This window comes from Phascolarctos cinereus, unplaced genomic scaffold, assembly GCF_003287225.1.
Source record: "Phascolarctos cinereus isolate Bilbo 61053 unplaced genomic scaffold, phaCin_HiC Scaffold_5;HRSCAF=322, whole genome shotgun sequence".
Classification (NCBI taxonomy): domain Eukaryota; kingdom Metazoa; phylum Chordata; class Mammalia; order Diprotodontia; family Phascolarctidae; genus Phascolarctos; species Phascolarctos cinereus.
In genome coordinates this window covers 26496966-26517329 of record NW_027555958.1, presented here as the reverse complement: position 1 = coordinate 26517329, position 20364 = coordinate 26496966, and the positions used below count along the sequence as shown (strand labels likewise).

The 20364-nt window shown below is 45.2% G+C and overlaps 1 protein-coding gene across 2 annotated transcripts in view; it reads left to right on the top strand.

Annotated features, from left to right (window-relative positions):
• CALN1 (calneuron 1) overlaps positions 1–20364 on the top strand; it is a 468953-nt gene that overhangs the window by 36518 nt on the left and 412071 nt on the right. Inside the window, exon 1 of one of the 2 annotated variants that reach the window (XM_021007064.2) lies at positions 8021–8485. The exons of the other annotated variant lie outside the window; for it this stretch is intronic. The gene's annotated coding sequence lies outside the window, so the exon portion shown is untranslated. Of the gene's footprint in view, positions 1–8020; positions 8486–20364 lie in introns of those variants that run through there. 2 annotated transcript variants of the gene reach the window in all.

Below are 20364 nucleotides of genomic sequence, written 5' to 3'. Positions count from 1 at the left end.
ATCACCAGGGAGCCTCAGGTCTTCAAGTCATTACAGAAAAAAGGAAGGGAAAAAGCATTTATTAAGTGCCTGCAGTGTTCCAGGCATTGTGATAAGCTCTTTACAAATATGTCATTTCATCCTCACAACAACCCTGTAAGTGAGGTGCTATTATTAATCTCATTTTACATTTGAGGAAATTAAGGCAGACAGCAGTTAAGTGACTTGCCTGGGGTCATAGTATCTGAGATCATGTTTGAACTTGGGTCTCGCTAACTCAAGGCCCAGCACTCTATCCACTGTACCACCTAGAGGTCTAGGAGATTCATGATGATCCTGAAGAGCTCATTCCCAAGACTTAGCACATTATCACAACACACTCTCACTGCAGCTCCTAAATACATCTTCACTCCATGCAGTGGGGTTGGGGCGGGGGAAGGGTCCCCCCTGCAGGTGATTAGTATTCTACCTCTGAGATCCAAGGTGAGGAGAGGTCAATGAACCCAGTATTAGCCTGGATTAGAATATTCTAGATATAAGGGGCTGGGTAGGTGGGTGGGTAAGCTGGTCCAGAGAAGGGTCAGAGTAGAGAGAAAGAGCCACCAGGTAGGAGGGAGCTGTGGTTAAGGCAAAGACAATCTATTTGTCAGAGGAAGACTTGTTCAGAAAAAATAACAACAGATGTTTTCTGAACCACAACATAGAGTATACTTGGGTTTCAGCAAGGCATTTGACAAAGTCTTTCATGACACACTTGTAGAATAGAGGTGCAAGCTGGATGATAGTAGAATTAGGTAGATTTGCATTTTGGAGCCACAGACCCAAAGAGAAGCAATTACTGGATCTCTGCTAAATAAGAGGAGGTCTTGAGTAGAGTACCACAGTGATCTGGTTCATACTTCAGTCAACAACTTTGAAGAAGACAGAAGTAGCTCGCTTAGAAAATTTGCAAATTAAGTGAAGTTTGGAGGGAATAGATAACATTTTGAATGAGAGAGCCAAAAGATCTCAACAGGTTATAAATATATTGATTTAGTAGCAGGAAAATTAAAAGAGATAAATGCAAAGTCCTTCATCAAGGTTCAAAAATAAATTGCATATGTACAAGATGAGGGGAAGGGGACAGCAAAGAACAGTGGAGAAGGAACAGCCTTAAAATTAGGAACACCTGAGTTCAAAATCTGTCTCTTTCTCATATTGATGTGTGACCCCAAACAAGTCCCTTATTGTCTTAGTACCCCATTTGAATTTATAGAGTTACTTCACAGTGCATTCCCTGTACCTGATAGAATCACAGGTCCCCTCCTTATTCTCCTCCCTCCCCCAAGACGTACCTAGACAAAAATTCATGGGAAAAAAGACATTGCTTCTGGTGCCCTGAAAGCCCAGTATGAGACAGCAATAGTCAAAAAGTGAATGCATTAATAGATGCATAGTGTCTAGAAGTGTTTTAGAAGTCTTCCTGACTGTCTAATGCCTTAACATGGCATGATAGGAAGGTGATTCTGTGTTCTTAGAGGCTATACTAGTAAGAGTGCAGACTGGAGTCCTGAGGTCAGACTGTGTCTGCTGTCTTAGGACAATCATAGCTAAGTACAAAGAGGGTGACCACCAGCTAGTTGGCTCCTAGGTGATGGATGATGACTCCTTTGGCTATGGCAACAGTAAGATAAAATAAAATAAATGAAGAAAATGGCACTTAGTCCTGTGAAGTCTGCTTGGCTTCTATAGTGATGGTGGTGGCATGGCAAAAGAAGAACAGAAGATGCTAAGAGTCAAAGAAGTTTCAAAGCAGCTGAAAACGTTAGTGTTTATTGGTACTCTAAGTGTTGTCAATGACCAATGAGATGGTATAATAGTAGAGGAACTGAATTGCATCACACTGATGCCATCACCATGAACTGAACTGGAAGACCTAATAATGCTGCTAGTGGGAGAGGTGAATGAAGAGATTGATGTACTTGGTTTCATCATGTGGTAGCCCCAAGAAACATCATTCCATTGGGGGGGGGAGTAATTAGCCACCTCCATTTGCAGTGTTCATGTTGAGTATAAGTAAAAAGATGACCACAAAGGTAAGTGTGCCCACATCTATTGCAGAAGATGAAGAATGAAAGCCATCCTACAAAGAATTCAGCAAGGTCCACGCCTCACCCGACAATTAGTGACTTCAATTCAAAGTTGACACAGCAAAAATATATATGTCAAAAATGTATCCTGAAACAAGAGAGAAACAAAAAAGGATAAAATCTTGCAAAGAGCCCACACTCCCATACGCCATGGGATTTATTATTATTATTAGCTAGCATTTACACATTTAAAGTTTGCATACATTATCTCATTGAATCCTCACCATAACCCTGTGAAGTAGATGCTATTATTATCCTTATTTTACTGAGAAAAAATGGGGCTGAAATACCAACTGAAGCTAAGAGCAGTTAAGTGACTTGTGCAGGGTCACACACACCTATGTCTGAGGCAGACATGAGGCAGACTGACTTTCTGACTCCAAGTCCAACATATCTAGGCTGCCTAGCTGCCACACATTTAGAGCTGGAAGAATCTTTATGGTACTTTATAATTATTGTTATTTGGAAAGTGTTTGCAAAGTGTTTCCGTACTGTAGCTCATTTGAGCCTCATCTCATCTCTGTGAAGTAGGCATTCCAGGAATTATTATACCCATTTTATAGATAGGGAAATTGAGGCTCAGAGAAATTAAAGTGTTTGTCAATGGTCACCTAGCTGGTGTCAGAGGCAAGATTTGAACACACAGCCTCCTAACTCATTTTAACATACTATTTACCATTTAACCTCTGTCACTGTTTAGTTTCCTCATTTTACAGAGATACCTGATATGAGGTCCAAAAATATTAAGTGACTTGTCCAAGTTTGCACAGACAGAGAATCAGGTGCTGAACATGAAGAGCACTGAGCAGCAACATAGGAACTGAAATTTAATATATCTTAACAGACAGGAAATGACTACTTATTGATAAGGAAGTCATTTCAGAGTCAGATGGCTGTGTTCAATTTAATCATCTAGTGGTTAAAACAAAGATCAAAATCAATACCAAAACAGAAGAAATGAGAATGTGAGAAGATTCAGCATGTACACTGTAATTACAACAGCCCCAATCTCACCTATTCAAATAGTTGACTCTAAAAATGGGAAATGGATAAAGGTAAAGACATTGATTATAATATTAATCAGGTACCACAATGAGAAGGCAAAAAAAAAAAAGCCCAGAAAAATGATGCAGACTAGAGACACTTATTTCCTTGTCAGGCAGAGAGACTGGGTAATCAAAAATAGCAAAATATGGAGGAGTATTCTAGTAGATTATGAGCAGTACTATTTCACAAAATAGTAGAAGGTAGTAGAAGGGAAAACAAACTTGCAGAAGAAAGCTTGGAATGAGACCTGATTAAATTGGATAATTCCAAGAACAATTAATGGTGGAACTGGAAGGAAGACATCACATCGATACATAATGAAAAAGATTTGCCAGTGTTTTTATGGTAATTTGTTGTCATTATTCATTATGGAGGAATCATCACATTTGGGCTTTTATACTTCAGTTCTTGGAGTATTAACTGAGGAAATGAAAATGGCACTTCAGAACATGAAGGGGGAAAGATCTGTTGTATTTGACTAAAAACACTACACAGAAGAAATTTATGCTAAAGGTAACTCATTTTGGAGGCAGAGAAAGATCAGTTTTCAAGATATCTCAAACAGGAGAAGATATCAAAAGAATGGAACAAATCATGATGCGATTATTATTTTTTAAAAAAAAAACAACAGAAGAGAAATCACTAACTATTGGACCTGTTGTAAGAAGTTCACAAATATATCAAGGGTATAGGATAAGTATTGGACCTGTGATTTCACTGGGATAGGAAACTATCAGGTAAAGATACTCCCTCTACTGATGCAGGTCAGTTCCTGCAATCTATAGTTTTTGAAAGGTTTCCTTCCACTGAGAGGTAGAGTAACTTGGTCAGAATGTGGCAGAAGCTTCAGAGGCAGACTTGAATCTAAGTGTTCATTTGAGACTAGCTCTCTATCCATTATGTTACACATATACTTGACAAAAATATGAGAAGGGAACAGGAAGATTTTGACTGAAAATATTCGGAAACAAATCAAATCCCACAATCACACAGCTGATAAAAAATACACAAAACCAGATTATGCTGTGCTTATTATTAATGGATTTTTTAAAAAAATTGACTTGAGAGGTAAATAGAGCCTTAAAATGTCTCCTCTAACAAGATATCTCCCATGTCTTGTATCTTCTTCCTTTCTTTCCTCCTTGTCAAACAAATGCATGCAGAAGAAGCCTCATGAAATCATCCAGGAATTGTATAAGCAGTAATGAAAGAGAGAGAGGTACCCACAATGTGTTCAAAGACCTTCAGTGAGATCTTTAGCATTTTGGGCCAATACCTTGGAGATTTTATGGGAGGTCATCTCTCGATGAGGGTGGCATAAATTGGATGACCTATGACTCCCATTGTTATTGGACATACCAACATTGCTGAAATTGATGGTCTAGCTGAGTTGAACAGAAGTGTCCTGAATAAAGGAAGGCACAAGTTTACTATCCTCTGCTCTTATCAGACTACTTCTGGTGATAACATGGCATGATGTAGGCAGCTAGCTTGAAGCCAGGAAGATCTGTGTTTGAGTCCTGCCTCTGATACATACTGGCTGTTTGACTCTGGGCAAGTCACTGAACCTCTTCATGTTCTAGGACAGTCTCTAAGACTACAAGTTGCAGAGAAGGTGCTGACCTATATTGGTAGAGGGAGTTTCCTCACCTAGGAGTTATCTGTACCAATATCCAAACTTGTTTTGTTTTTTTTTTTGGGGGGGTGAGGCAATTGGGGTTAAGTGACTTGTCCAGGGTCACACAGCTAGGTCAAGTGTCTGAGGCTAGATTTGAACTCAGGTCTTCCTGACTCCAGAGCTGGTGCTCTATCCACTGTGCCACCTAGCCGCCCTCTACCAATGTACCAATGAAATCACAAGTCTAGTCTGTAGCCTTAACTACATCCCATGTTAGACCAAGTACAGAGTAGGGTGACCAGAATGATGAGGGGGTCAGGACATCATGTCATGTAAAGAATGGTTGGAGAAATGAGAAACTGAAGTTAAGATCATATAAGATTATAGAGTTACAGCTATAAGTCCCCCTCCCCCATTTTACAGATGAGAAAACTGAGGCACAGAGAAGTTAAGTACTTTGTGCAGCATCACCCAGGCAATAAATGTCTGGGGTGGTATTTAAGCACAGGTCTTTGGACCCCAATGTATTCTTTAGAAATTGAACCCAGATGGAAATGATGGGAAGCTTGCATGATAGTATTATACTAAACACGAAGCTAGAACTAGCACTAGAAAAGCTTAGCTTGTAGAGGAGATTCATGGGGGGTCCTGCCAAGCATCTTCAGGTACTTGAAGGCTGTTATGTGGAGGAGGGGTTAGCCTTGTTTTTCTTGCTCCCAGAGGACAAAACTAGGAGCTAAGAGTGAAAGCTACACAGAAGGAGATTTCAGCTCTTTTTAAGGAAAAAACTCCCAAAAGATTAGAGCTGTTCAGACGTGGATGGAATTAATTCAGTAGGTAGTACCACACTAAGCTGAATTAATATGAATTATTATTAGTAATAGTATTATTAATCTGTGAGGGTCTTTGGTTCCTTTCTTCTCTGAAGTGAAATTGACATTGGAAAGGGCACTGGATTGGGAAACAGAGGACCTGGGTTCAAATCCTACCTTGTCAGTATATAATCTTGGCACAAGTCACTTAACCTTTCTGGGCCTCAGATTCCTAATCTATGAAATAAAGGAGCGAACAGGGCTGGCCTTTTAGCTCTAAATCTATAATCCTAGGATTCTATGATCAGCAGGAGCAGCAACGATCATTTAGAGTTATTTATTTATTTTTATTTATCTACTGTGTGTAGGACACCATACTAAGGAGGAGGAATCACACACAGTCTCCACTGTCAATGAACTCCAAGGCACTAGGCGTGGGGGTGGGGAAAGGCACTCTTTCTTTCACATTGCTGATACAATGTAATTTGTGCTGAATACCAGTACAATTCAGGGAAAAGATGCTCAGATTAGATTCTGCTGGCTGGTCCAGCCACCAGTTGGCAAACACTTAGATCCTATGCTCCCTCTTTCAGCTACTGCCATCCAGAGGACAGGTGATTTGCAGACCTTTTTTGATTGAAGTCTGAGGGCAAACCTCACAGTTCCGTGCCCAGCTGGTGAGGGACATGGACTATTTTATTTTTATTCCAGGGACCAGAGGCATCTGAGCCTGGGACTGAGAGAACAGGTACAGGGAATAGGAAGTGACTGCAGGAAAAGGAGAGCTGTGGATGTCCCAGGAAAGAAGCTTTCACAGTTTTGAGGAGATGACCCTTTCCCCCTCACTTTGGCATTTCAATGAGTAGGAAGCTGGAAGGGACCTGAGAGGACCTTTAGTCCAACTGCCTCATTTTCTAAAGGAGGAAGCTGAAGCCCTGAGATGCTGCATGACTCTTACATAGCAAGTGAGTCAAGAGAAGGGGGTCAGCTAGTACATAGCTCTGCCTCAAAGAAAGACCCTGTCTGAGTCTTGGTATTTGCATGATCCCTAGGCAGAGATAATTTTCTTTCTTAGAAACAAAACCCAGATAAACACAAATTAAAAAAAAACCCAACTCAAACTAACTCCAAACCTGGATGTACTGTTTCCTCTGTGGCTTCTGGGAGTAGATGGGAAAGCCAGGGTGTGGGATACTAGAAAAAGGCACCAGAGATAGCCTTACATGCTGGCAGCAGCATATAGGGTTGTCCTACAAGTAGGCATTAGGGGAGGTGCTTCTTAGGAGTGGAGCAGGGCAGATGCAGGGCCTGTTGGAGAGGTCTTGGAGATTTCCAATCCAGGTTGGTGGCCAAGGTACTGTGGACATGGGCGTCTCGTGAAAGTGGCTCCTGCCCCAATCCATTCTTCATTAGCGGCCCAGTGGGAGGGGAGGTGCAGAAGATGTGAGGACCTCAGGCCACAGAGCTGCCAAGAAGAGGGGCGGTTTGGGGAAAAGAAGGCACAGATGACAGGACTCCCTCTTGGTGGTGCCAGAGTTGGGTAGACAGAATCCTCCTCTCCACCTCTTTCCTCCTCCCTTCGCGTGTGTGTACATGTTTGTATTTGCCAGCCAAAGGGAGAAGGGGTCCGGGGATGAAGGAGTTACAGCCCAGGGCTCTGGTGTAAGGTGTCCAATGCGAAGGAACAGCAGTTTGCAGGAGTTAACGTGGGCAGCTTCTCTGGGTAGGGAAGGGAGGAGGACCGTCTGCCAAGCTCCCGCTCCTCGTGTGTGTATGCGTGTGTATGCGCGTGTGTGTGTGTGTGTGTGTGTGTGTGTGTGTGTGTGTGTGTGTGTGCGCGCGCGCACGGGCGCGTGTCTGCCCGGGTCTGTATGTGCGCACAGGTTGCGTTGAGCTGCTTGGAAACCGTGGGAGCCATTAGAGGAAAGGGGTGGGGTGGGCCCCCCAAGAAAAGCCGGCGCCCGGGCGGAGGAGGGGAACATGAACCCCAGCCACTGACGTGGGCCGAGGGGGAGGGTGGGATGGAGTGAATCTTCTCCTGGGGCCGCGGGGTACCGCCGGGGAGGGGCGGGCGCTGCACAGAGTTTGCGGGGCGCTCAAGTCCGGCGGGGCCGCCGGCACTGGGGGCGAGGAGGGGGCACGGAGGGGAGGCCGCGAGCGGCGCACATGGACTGAGATTGTGCTGCCCGCCGCTTCAGCTCAGCTCGGCTCGGGAGACGGAGAGAACGAGAGGGAGAGCCAGAGAGAGTGAGAGAGGGAGAGACAGAGAGAACGAGAGAGCCAGAGAGAGCGGAGAGGGGAGGGCCCGGCAAGGGGTGGGAGGTGTCGGGGGTGGGGGGAGGGGGGTCAGCTAGACTTACAGACAGACAGATAGACATACACAGGGAAGGCTGGGGAGAACAAGGCGCCCGGCTTGTCTGCCAAGCTGAAAGGGGGTGAGGTTTAGAGAGAGGAGAGAGAAAGGGAGGGGTGTAAGGAGGGAGGGACACACACACACACACACACACACACACACACACACGCATACACACACACATACACACAGAAAATTGTATTTATTTTGGGAGGGACCAAGAGGGTGCCTGGCAGAGCCGGGTGGGGGGGGGGAATGCGAGAGCAAGGACGCGGCTGCGGGCTGGCTGCGCGAGGTGTGAGTGTGAGTGTGTGTATGTGTGAGTGAGTGTGTGTGTGCGTGCGCGCTCGTGTGCCGGCTCGGCACCTCCATTCATCGCCGCCCCCTCCCCTGGCGTCCCCTCCCCCGCCGGCCTCCGCGCTTGGCTGCGAGCGAGCGAGTGAGCGGAGGCGCCTCCGGACCGACCGACCGACCTACCGACCGACCGACGGACTGACGGAGCCCAGGAGCCAGCGGGGCAGCGGCGGCGGCCCCCGGCGAGCGAGAGGTGAGTGCCGCCTCCCACCCCCGCATCCCTTCCCGCTTCTCCTCTCCCCTCTGTCCCTACTCAGGGGGCTGTCGCCGGCTCCTGCTCCTGTCCCTTGCTCCGACCCTTGCCCCCTGCCCCTTCTGGTGCCCAGGCTGCAGAGCTGGTCCTCTCGGGGGCCTTGGCGGGGCGAGCTCTCGAGCAGCTGGGGACCTGTTGGCATCAGTGATGCTAGGACTGAGGCAGGGGTAGGGGCTGGGGGAAGGAGGGTATCTGGAGCTACCTCTTGTACCCCTGCCCCCTCCCGGTGCTTTGGCCCCAGGGCTGGGGACCCTGCGGAGGGGGGTGCCATTACTGCTGGTCACCTCCCCTTCCATCTCCCATGTAGGGGCGCGCTTTCGGCTCTGAAGGCGCGGGTCGTCGGACCCTCAGTCCGTCTGTCCGTCCGTCTGTCAGTCCTCACGGAGCAGCACCCTGGGCTCCGCTCCCTTTGCCTGTTTGCTCCCAGCTCCGGCTTCGGCCGTCTGCCGCTGGGCTACGCTCCCTGGCGCCGGGGGTGGGCAGCTGGAAGCTGGGTTAGGTTGGGAAGCTATCCGTACAGACCCAGCCCAAGAGGGAGAACAGCGGCAGAGGCAAACAGGTATCCTGGGAGAAGGGTTGAGGGCAGATACGGCGGGTTGGAGATGGGGAAAGAAGGAGGGAGGATTCCCTTCAACCACCGGTTGGGCTGAGTGCCCTTCCCAGCTCTCTCTTCCCGACCTGGGGAAGACAGTAGCTTATGCCACCCTTGCTACAAGGGAGGCAGAGTCAAGGAATAAGGGGGAGGCCCTCGGTGCCCCAGAGAGTGACTACTCAGGTTGTGAGCTGGGATAGCTCTTCACTGACCACAGGGAGACCTGCACCTGGGGAAGGCAAAAGACATTCATCTCTGGAGCAGATTTGGAATGGGCATAGGGTGGGCAGTAGCACTTTGCCGTGCCCAGTTCACCCTAGACCACAGCTTCCCCCAGTAATGAACTTCCCTTCCCAGGTGTCCAAGGGCCCTGAGAGACAGCAAGCATGTAGGTCTTTGCCTGTCCTCTGCAGGGCTTGGTTGCAGAGAGTGGAACAGACTGGTACATTGAGAGTTCACAGATGATGGCACAGAATCCATACAGCTGGAGAGGGCAACTGCCCCCTCCACCCCTATTTCTCCATCGTTCTTTCTTGGTTGGATCAATGTAACAGGGAAGCATCTTCCCTGATCCTCACCCATAGCAGTAGCTAGCTTCCCATATTTATTTTTTCCAACAGGTCCATGTGTACAACACCCCCCCCCAAACCCAAAAAACCAAAAAACAAAACCTGGGAGGACCTCTAGGCCCTAGGGACTGTTTTCAGCCTGGGTCAGGTCAGGAAAGGTGGGTGCTCTGAGCCAGGTGAAGTCACAGCTCACTACCTAAATGCTCATTAGAAATCTCCTGATTAAATGAATCCTTATTTCTCTCATAGCCAGTGTGGTATAGTAGAATTCTTCAGGTTTTTTTTTTGGGGGGGGGAAGGGGGGTGGTGTGTTGGACCCATGTTCATCAAATCCTGTTGAGAGTAAGAAAATCCAAATCCAGACTATGGCTAGAGTGGGGTACAAATGGGCTACCCAGGATGGAAATATGCATTCCACCAATGTTACTGGGTATGAATGTATAGCTCAGGTGGGTTTGTATATACTGGCATGGCCAGGGGGCTTATCCTAAGCATGTGTGTGCAAATGTAAACACTAATCTATAATTAGGGTTTCTGCGTCCTGCTTTGTTTCTTGCCAACATTCAGCTCAGCAGATGAAATATTATTTTTCAATCCAAGCATTGGAGCTGTGTAAAAGGCTTAAGTCAGTATGGAATTTTCTTACCGGTAAAGCAAAAGACATGTATAGTAAGTTGAGAAACCCCTGCCTAAGCATTCTGACTTTCTGGGGTTGTTGTTTTTGGGGGGGTGGGGGAGGATGCAGTGGAAAGGAGAGCCAAGGCAAAGTTGAGTGGTGTGACTTTTTTGTTGGTTTAAAATTGTTTTTGTCTTGGGTTGAATGAAGCCTTCAGTAGCAACATGCCAGGGGATCCTTTCCCTGAGAGCTTCTCTTACTGCTCCCCAGGTCCTTAGGCAACACAGTGTAAGTGATGGCAGGAATCGGGTGGGTGTCTTCAGAGTGCACTCGGTCAGTCTGTTGTCTTTAGATGGCTTGCCAGCTGTTCTAGCCCTGGTGGTGCTGTCACCTTTCCTGAGGACACTACAGAGAAATGGCACTTTCATGGTCACTGCTGGCTGAGGGTGGGGTACTGGGTGGATGCTTGGAGAAGCTGGACATGACTGAGCATGCTTGTTGACCACAGTCAAAGAAGAGTGGGGAATAAAAAGATAGGTGAAAAGTTTCTCTGGAAAGAGTTGGCTCCATTCAGTGCAGAACTCTCACCAAAATGTCACCTTTGTCTGAACTCTGGAAGTAATAATTGCCATCCGTAAGGCCTCCTTTGAGGACGCAGTGCGAACAGCAGCCTTCTTTATCATGTGTGTGACTGGGGAAGGGATATAATCTAGGTCAGCTGGTTCTGTGAAGGGAATGCTGGACGAGACTTGATGGAGTCAGACGCAGGGGCCTACCCACTGGAAGTGAGGAAGGTGGTGGGGAGAATGACAAGACATCGGTGCCCTCCCTTTGAAAACAGACACCTTTGTTTCCTGGGGGGAGGGCTTTCTGAACAGGGCTTAAGTATTCACAAGGTCTCAGATCTGGCAACTTGTCTGATGAAGGGGGTGGACTTGAGGTGGAGGAGATGGACTCTTCTTACCTGTGAAACCTGTCTGTGGCAATAGGTTCATTGACATACTCCAAAGACTTTGATCTCTTTCCCCACCCTATCCTTGTGACAGCCTCCTTGGAAACCACATGATTAAATGAATTCCAAAACCTGTCCAAGACAGTATAGTATAGCGTAAAGATAGCTGGATTTGAAGCCAGAAAAATATGTTCAAATCTCAGCCCTGGCTTTGTGTGACTTTGGGCAAGTCATTTCCCCTCTGTATGCCTCAGATGGCTTCTGAGGTTCCTTCTGGCTCCAAATTTATGATCCATGATTGCTAGCATCAAATTCAACCTCTTCCTTTTCCAGACAAGGAAATAGAGGCCCAGGAAAAGGAAGAGACTTCTCCAAGGTCACAAAGCCAATCTGTGGTAGAGAAGGGTCTAGAATCCAGATTTCCTTATCCCCAGGCCAGGGCTTTTCCCACTTCAGTATAGAAAGAGCACTGGAATTGGGGTCAGAGGATCTGAGTTTAATTCCTGATTCTATTACTTATTATCCCAGCACAGTGTCTGAGATACAGTAAGGGCTTAATATATGCTCTCTCTCTCTCTCTCTCTCTCTCTCTCTCTCTGTTCTCTCTCTGTCTCTGTGTCTGTCTCTCTCCTTCCCTTCTTATCTCTCCCTCCCTTCTCTTTGTCTCTACTCTCTCTCTCCTCCCTCCCTTTCTGTCTCTCCATGTTGCTGTCTCTATCTCTCTTTGTCTCTCTTTATCTCTCTCTCTCTGTATGTCCTGCACTCTTTCTTATCTGTCTTTATTTGACTCTTTTCCTGTCTGTGTGTTTATCAGTGTAATCTTGTCTGGGACTCAGTTTTCTCATCTGTAAAATTGGGGTGTGTGTGTGTGTGTGTGAGAGAGAGAGAGAGATTGCTGAGGTTCCTTCTCTCTCTGAAACCTATCCTTGAGTAAGACTGACACCAGGACTGGTAAGACTATCAGATCTCTTTGGGGATTTCTCCTTTCTTTTTCGCCATCTTTCCTCCCCCTTGGGTGTGGACTGGGTGGCATCTTTATGGTTCACCCTAGACTCAAGGCTTCTGAGAGGTTGCTGGCTGGCAGAACTGATCTGTTCTTCATTGTCTGTGCTGACAGCTTCTTCCCCCAGTTTAGCTATGTCCGTGAACTCCTTGGGCACCAGCCCTTGGGTGCTGATACAATGGTCAGAGCCTTGCTCCTCTGCTCTGATGATAAAGCTGCCTCCCCTGGAGAAGCCCCCACACAACATTTGGGAAATGCCTTGAAATTCCTGAAGTGAGCTTTCCAGGACATGGTCATAATTAGAGGACAATCCAAATGAAGGTGATGGATGTCACTGCTCTGCATTCTTTCTGGGCTTGCCCAGGTTACACACCTTCTACTTAAGGTGACTAGTCCAGACCAAGTAGTGGTACTGGGCATTCTCATATGAGTAAAATTCCAGGCAGTCCTGCATGACAAGGGGAGCCCATTTGTCTTTGGCTGAGCAATTGTAGATGGGGTCTATGCTACCTCATGCCCCAGGCAGCTTGGAACCTTTGAAACACCTTCCAATATGGAATCGACACTATCTTAGTTCAATAAAATGAATTGGCTTTGCCCCATTTGAAGTGAAGGTCAGAGATAGGGAGGAAAAGGCACTGACAGTGTATATTACATTTCTCCTCAAGGTCACACAACTGGAGGAACCTTGGCTTATTGAAGAACTTTTTGTGTGTCATGACCCCTTTTGGCAGCTACTCTGCTGAGGGCCAGGGACCCCTTCTCAGGATCATATTTTTACACCAATAAAATAAAATAAACAGGATTACAAAGGAAACTAATTATCTCAAAATACAGTGATCCAAAAAAATTTTTTTAAATTAAAAATTAGTTCCTAGCCCCTAGGTTATGACACCTTGTGAACAATTCCCGATGCTATGGGACTTTGGGCAAGTCATTTGAATTCCCTAGGCTTTGGTTTATTTTTGTGGAATATAGCAGCCATGTGATAGGTGGCTAGATTGCTAGGATTAACAACAGGAAGAGCTGATGCATTTCCTGAAACTTACACTTACTCACCAGGTGACCCTGGACAAGTCACTTATCCTCATTGAGCCTTAGTGGCTTTTCTGTAAAATGAGAGAGTTGTACTCAATGACCTCTGAAGTCACTTCCAGTACTAGGAGCCTATGATCTGATGGGCTTCCAGGTCTAACTTTCTTATTTCACTCTGATACTCCTATATCTCTTACTGGGGAATGAAAGTGAAAACCCACAATAGCCACAAAAGTCACCTCTCTAACCACTTTATTGCCAGAAATTAGGATGCTAATAACCAGTTTTGAGTAGATAAGACAGGGCACACATCGAGCAGCTTCAGGTGATTGTGTTGGACCAGGTGCTACTGAATCCTGAAACATTCTCACCTCCAAATCATTCTCTAACTATGCTTCTTAACCTGGAATCCATGGATAGATTTCAGGGCATTTATGAAGCTGGGTGGGGAAAAAATGACATCTTTATTTCAGTAGATTCGATTTCCTTTGTAATCCTATGTATTTTGTTGTATATGTTTAGAACCATAATTCTGAGCAGGTGTCCAAGGTTTAGCAGATTGGCGGCCCAAGGGGTACATGACACAACAGAACCGGAGAACTGGAGCTCCGAGAAGCTGCTTTTTGGAGCTTTGCGAACAAGTCAGTCTTCTTTCTTCCTGGGCTCTAATTGCTGGGGAATACGAAAACATCGAAAAGTCAGGAGAAACAATGGCATCCATTTGATATGCAGGAGGGTTCTCTGAAAACTTAATGTATACATCCAACCCACAGAATAATTAAATTTTCATTAAGAGGCTATCTCTGCAAACACACATTGAAATTTTTTTGCTCTGGTATGCCAGTGTGGCTCCAAAACATTTAGCTGAGATTATAGGGAACTTTGCACCTTCCCTTTCCATCTTCCCCCTGCCACCTTCCACCCCCTCCCCCAGGGTGAAATTCCAGGACTTGTGAGTGAGTGCAAGGCAGCCAACTCAGCTGTGAGGATCTGCCCCAGAGATGATTTGAAGTAAACAGGGAAATAAAACCAGCTAAATGGAGTTTCTGTTGGCACCATGCATAGGTTTTGGGAGGTTTGGGAAAGTAGAGCTTGGTTTGTGTCTTCAATGCAGGGACTGTGGGTTGGCCTGCTTTTGCTGCAATGACAGTTGTGGCTTCACTGACTTTGTGTCAGAGGACCTGGGTTCAAATCTCTTGGGCAAACCACTTTTCCCCTTGGGTCCCTAGTTCTTTATCCAAAATGGGGGCATTGAACTAGACAGCTGCTGAGGTGCCATGTAGCGCTACATCTGTGCTCCTAAACTATTCGTTCCCTTGGGTCTCAGTTTCCTCATCTGTAAAATGCAGGGGTTGGATTGGATGGTTTCTGAGTTTCCTTGAGGCTTTTAGATCAATGATTTTGTGAACCTATCAAAAATAGCTATTATTTCTTCACCCATCCATTCATCCATACGTCTGTCTGTCTCTCTTCCTATTTGTTTATTGGGCAGGTCCTGTGATTACATGAATGTGGAGAGCTCTCAGTGTGGAAACTTCCTCCTCTGATTCCCATGTGAAGCTCATCTGTATTCTGCAGGCCTAAACACTTGTCCAGGGTGCAGAAAGATTGTCACTTGAAAGGCCTTGGAGAGGATGTGGAATTGGAGTAGGAAGACCCGCCTCTGACACTTAGTGGCTACACGACCTTGGGAAAGAGGCTCACTTAACCTCTGTGAGTCTCAGTTTCTTCATCTGTAAAATGAGAGAGTTGAGCTGCCGGCCTCTATGATCCCTTCTTGCTCTAAAATCTGTGATCCTACGATTTGCTGAGGGTCACACAGACAGTATGTGGCAGAGAAATTCTGGGACTGGATCTTCTTGACCCCACAGTCAGCCCTGTCGCCATTACTTGTCGCTCTGAACCTGGAGTGCTTTTAAGGTTGGCGAAACACTTTACATGCAACATTTCACTGGGGCTTCCTGCTAACCCTCTGAGGTATTCCTCATTTTACAGAGGAGAAAATCGTAACTCAGAGGTGAAGGGAGGGGCGTGTAGTTACATAGCTAGTTGGTGTCAGAGGTAGGGTTGTTTAACCCAGACTTTCCCTATTCCTCGTCCATTAGGACATGTTGCCTTCTTCTAAGAGCACCAGCTGTCAGCAATTCCAGGTTAATTTAACTGAACTGAGTGAACTGAGTGGGACTGAAGGCTTGTTACTAGATGTAGCAAGTTCCATTATGACTTCAATTAAAGACATTTTATCCCAGTAAAGAAAAGAATTAAAATATGCTTAAAAAGAGTGAAATTGTAAATGTCACAAATGAGAAAACATTGCAAAGAAAATGTCAGAGGCAAGGATCCCCTTATTGGCCCTCTCCCCCTCACCCATTTTATAGAGGGGGAAACTGAAGTCCCCAGTAAGGGCAGATTTACCTAGTCACAGAGGTAGTGGTGTAGGCAGGCCTAGAACCCAGAGATCTCAGCTTCAGCCACACTGTTCTCCTGATACAGTTTCTGAAAGGTAGATGATTTAATCTAGTAACCCAAGGACTGGCATGGTTCTGAGCCAGATGAGATGTGGGTGGGTTTTACACTGTCCTTTCATTCATCCCATAAAGCGTAATCTATGTTTATATCCTGATAATGGGCCTAATTGCAGTATATACATTTTTATAGCATGGTAAAGAAAATTTCAAACATCTGTACTGCACATTGATGCTGAGGCCAAGCCTCCAGCTTTCCTGCTCCCTGTCCAGCTGGTCTCTGCACCATTTAATCTGGAGAGCTGAGGTCTGGGATGGGATTCATATGCTTCAGTTTAGAGAATTTCCCTCATTCCATTAAAAAAACAAAAACAGAAAAACCCAATTGTATGCTTTCCCTGCTTTGGAAAGGACATGTAGAAAAGATCTGGGACCTTGAGACTAGAAGCAGCTTGGCTTAATGAAAAGAACGCTATATTTTGAGCCTAAAGGCCTGGGTTCCAATTCTTGCTCTGTGTTTAATACCTGTGTGATCATGAGATAATTACTCATCCTCTCTGGGTCTCAATTTCCTTATTTCTAAAAGGAAGAGATTGGAATAGGCAACTTGCAAGGGCCTTCTCAGCTTTGACATCTCATGTTCTAAGATCCCTCCCAGCTCTGACATTCTGGGTTCTAAGATGCTATGCAAGAACTTCAACATTTTATGTTCTAAAGTCTTTTCTGGATCCAACAGTCTATGATTTAAATTCCCTTCTAGCTCTGACATTCTATATTCTAAGGACATTCCTAGCTCTGACATTCTGTGTTCCAAGGACCCTCCCAGATCTAACATCCTAGATTCTAAGGTCCCTCCCAGCTCTGACATCCTGTGTTCTAAGACATCATACATTCTATGTTCTAAGATTTCTTCTAGCTTTAACATTCTATATTCTAAGACCTTTCCCAGCGCCTACATTCTATATTCTGAGAGTCACTCAACTCTGATACTCTGTGTCCTGAAGTCCTTTCCATCTCTGCCATTCAGTGTTCTAAGACCCTTCCCAGTTCCAACATTCTTTGTTCTAATGTTCCTCCCAGCTCTGCCATTCAATGTTCTAAGACCCTTCCCAGTTCCAACATTCTTTGTTCTAATGTTCCTCTCAGCTCTGACATTCTGTGTCCTGAAGTCCCTTCTAGCTCTGACATTCTGGGTTCTAAGGTCCTTTTCATCTCAATGTTCTAAGATCCTTCCTATTCCCAACATTCTTTGTCCTATGGTCTTTCCATCTCTGCCATTCAGTGTTCTAAGACCCTTCCCAGTTCCAACATTCTTTGTTCTAATGTTCCTCCCAGCTCTGCCATTCTGTGTTCTAAGACCCTTCCCAGTTCCAACATTCTTTGTTCTAATGTTCCTCCCAGCTCTGCCATTCTGTGTTCTAAGACCCTTCCCAGTTCCAACATTCTTTGTTCTAATGTTCCTCCCAGCTCTGCCATTCTGTGTTCTAAGACCCTTCCCAGTTCCAACATTCTTTGTTCTAATGTTCCTCCCAGCTCTGCCATTCTGTGTTCTAAGACCCTTCCCAGTTCCAACATTCTTTGTTCTAATGTTCCTCTCAGCTCTGACATTCACTTCTCCAAATCAATGCTCCTGTGAGCTGTATTCTTTTTGTACTTTTTCATGAGACTAGGGAAACTTGCCTTGGACAATATTATAGAACTCATTATTAATGATACTAATTATAAAATTTGGTAATATTTATATAGTGCGGTATGTTTCACAATGGTTTCCACCCATGATCTTACTTCATCCTCACAAAAGTCCTAAGAGGTAGGTAGCATAGACATTTTTGCTCCCTTTTTACATATGAGGAAGACAAAGGACAAAGAAGGTTGTGACTTCTCTAACATCCTATAGCTAGCAAGAGGTAGTCACAGGATTGGAATCCAGGTCTTTTGACTGGAACCCAGTCAGCTTTCCAATTACCAGCATAGGGACAGGGTTAACCCCTCTCTACATCCCCCCACCCATGTCTGACTGCTCCCTTTGTAAAGTAGCAGGCTTCGGTAAGGCCTACATGGCAGATGGCCTGTAGTTACCAAGGCCCTCTCATCCTCCTTCTTCTGTTAGAAGCAAGAGGCACAGGTCCCGCTGGAACTGAGTTGTTTACAGAGCTTGGGCAGATTAAAGTACTCCTGGCATCAGGCCTCTCTCTTACATTATTTTTAAATAAATACTGAAATAAAAATGAGAGCGCTATAATTCATGCCACCCAAAGAGATAAATGCTGGTCTGCTGCAGGAAATGATCATTTTAAAAGCTTGGGACGGGAGCTGCCGGGAGCCCTCCAAGGGCTAGGATGATGATGGGGAGAAATTACATAATTAAAAAAAAGGAGGGGGTAAATTTGGAAGAGAATACTGTCAGAGATCTTATTGTTAGCCCCCAAATTATTACTTATGATGTAGGCTGACTCACAGTTTTGTACAAATTCTGCTAGGGAGGGGGCCGGGAGCCAACAGCCATGGGCTGACATTTAGCAAGGACTTGTGTGACCCCTCTGGTTTGTCCCCCAGGCCTGGGAGGCTCTTCCTCCTCCCCTCAGCCTTGAAGAATCCCTAGCTTCCTTCAAGGCTCAGCTTGGTGCTACCACCTGAGAGAGCGCTTCCTATCCTCCCTGGAAATTACTTTTTATTTACTTTGTATTTGAGTCCATTATCTATGGTCTGGCCAAACTGGTCTTCCTGCTGTTTCTCCCATATGATATTCCATTTTCCCTGTCTGTGCCTTTGCCTGGCCCATCCCCCATATCTGGAATGCTTTCCCTCTTCACTGTTGCCTCTTAGAATCCCTAATTATCTATCTATCTATCTATCTATCTATCTATCTATCTATCTATCTATCTATCTATCTATCTATCATCTATCTATCTATCTATCTATCTATCTATCTATCTATCTATCATCTATCTATCATCTATCTATCTATCTATCATCTATCTATCATCTATCTATCTATCTATCGATAGATCTATCTATCTATCTTTGTCCATCCATCTATCCATCCATCCATCTCTCTCTCTGTGTCCCTCTCTCTCTCTCTCCCCCATCTCTCCCTTCTCCACTCCCCTCCCCTTCTCCCTCCATCTATAACTATCATCTATCAATTATCTATCTATAATTTATCAATGATCAATCTATCATCTTTCTACCTCTCTCTATCTCTCATTTCTATTAAGTATATGTTCTGGATATATGTGGACATATTCTCTCCACATATAGAATGTCAGCTCTCTGAGGGCAAAACTGCTTTGTTTTTCTCTTTGTATCCCAGCACTTAGCACAGTGCCTGGCACATAGTAAGCATCTCTTTATCGATAGCTTAATAGTCCTCCCCTCCCCCTGCCCCAAGCTCAGCTTTAATGCCACACTACCCTCTTACTTGGGACTTTTTCTGCTGTTTGTTGTTGTTTGTTTGTTTGTTTCTTTTGGTTAGGTAATGGGGTTAAGTGAATTGTCCAGGGTCACACGGCTAGTACGTGTTATATGTCTGAGGCCACATTTGAACTCAGGCCCTCCTGAATCCAGGGCCAGTGCTCTATCCACTGTGCCATCTAGCTGCACGCCTTGAGACTTTTTCTAATCCCCATTCCCCCCACTGCTTCCCTTTCTCATGTTACTTTATATATATATAATACATATGCATACACATATACATACTTTATATATATAACATATACCCACACATATACAAATGTATACATGCATGTATATATGTATACATGTATACATATATACATGTATATGTACTTTTTATGTCTTTACATGTGTACTGACCATTTCCCCGTCCAATCAAATCAACATTTATCACGTGCCAGGTACTGTGGTAAGCACTGGGGAGATACGATTAATAAAAAGACAGCCCCTGCCCTCAGAAGGGCATGTAATGGGAATAACTCTATTCTCCAATAGAACGTGAGATCATGGAGCACATAGGATCATAGGATCACTGATTTAAGCTGGGAGGGACCTTAGCCAAGCCCAACCCCCTCATTTTATTGATGAGGAATTTGAGGTTGAGAGAAGTTTGGTGATCTGCCCAGAGTCACACAGCTAGTCAGTGTTTAAGTCAGGATTTGAACTCAGGTCTTCCTAAGTCCAAGTCCAACACTTTACCCATTGTGCCACAGGGGTCCTTTCTTTTGTGTTTCTATACCTCCAGTTTCTAGCACCGAGTAGGTGCTTTAAAAAGTGCTTTCTGAATGAATAAATGTTTATTAATTATTTTTTAATGATTGATTGATATATCCCATCACCCCCAAATAGAAACTCTTTGACGGTATAGTTTATTTCATTTTTTGTCTTTGTAAACTCAGAGCCTCCTTGCATATAGCAGGTGCTTAATAAATGCTTGTTGAGCTGGATTGATTTTAACCTCTGGCCAGGAGGGTTGGTGTGCTTGGAGATTACTAGGCAACATTGCTCCTGAAGGAAGGAGTACCATATGGTGATTCATTTAGTGGTGATGCCCATGGAGGGGCTGGGTGTTCACAGATTCAGAACCAGAAGGGACTTAGAGAGTGTCTAGTCTAATCTCTTCATTTGTGT